We start from the raw sequence: 1182 nt of genomic DNA on the forward strand, positions 1-1182 counted from the left end.
GTGAAAGTTGCAAAGTCTACATTTAACATAAGACACAACTACTATTTTCATGATAAATATCTACCATTTAGATGAGCAAAATCATAAAAAAAAGTAGACTTTCTGGAAATCAAAATTGTTCTTGAGATTGAATCAATAATTGAAAGTGAAAGTTGCAAAGTCTACATTTAGCATAAGACATAATTACTATTTTCATGAGAAATGTCTACCATTTAGATGAGCAAAATCATTAAAAAGTAGACTTTTTGGAAATCAAAATTGTTCTTGAGATTGAATTAATAATTGAAGATGAAAGTTGCAAAGTCTACACTTAACATAAGACACAACTACTTTTTTCATGAGAAATGTCTACTATTTAGATGAGAAAAATCATAAAAAAAAGACTTTCTTGAAATCAAAATTGTTCTTGAGATTGAATTATAAATTGAAGATGAAAGTTGCAAAGTTTACATTTAACATAAGACACAACTACTCTTTTCATGAGAAATGTCTATCATTTAGGGTTGACCGCTTTGATTGGGGCCCAAACATTGGCGAATTAAAATGATTTTTCTACCGTAGCCGTATTTTAACATACCGATCACATCCTATTTCACGAGATTTTTGAAAATTTTGCTTCCTCTATATAGTTGGTTCACAAAGTTGTACACTAGCATATAACCTACCAAACAAGTTATACCACATTAGTAGGCACGTTGTGATTCTGATGACTGAAATTCAGACGTAATTGTGAAGTGGGTCTCGCCAGTGGTCCGTGACATTTTTCGGTAAATTCCGACACCGGAGCTATTTTCTAGGCATTTTTAAAGTTTTGAAATGGTGGAAAAAAAAGTAAAACTTTAATGATATGGACAAATTAGTGACTTAGGACGAATGAGGTCGCGACATGTGGCAATTAGTGTTGAATTTTCAGAAAATGAATCCCCCCGAAATGGAAACTTACCATTCCTTTTATAGTAGATTTCCATAAATAGTAACTTTCGTTTTTAAAGCATAACTATCCTCCCACAATATAAACTTACCCTTCCTTTTATAGTTGATTTCCATAAATAGTAACTTTTGTTTTTAGAGCATAACTATCCTCCTCAAAATGGAAACTTACCTTTCCTTTTATAGTTGATTTCCATAAATAGTAACTTTCGTTTTTAGAGTATAACTATCCCCCCGAAATGGAAACTTACC

This window comes from Fragaria vesca, unplaced genomic scaffold, assembly GCF_000184155.1.
Source record: "Fragaria vesca subsp. vesca unplaced genomic scaffold, FraVesHawaii_1.0 scf0513167, whole genome shotgun sequence".
Lineage (NCBI taxonomy): Eukaryota > Viridiplantae > Streptophyta > Magnoliopsida > Rosales > Rosaceae > Fragaria > Fragaria vesca.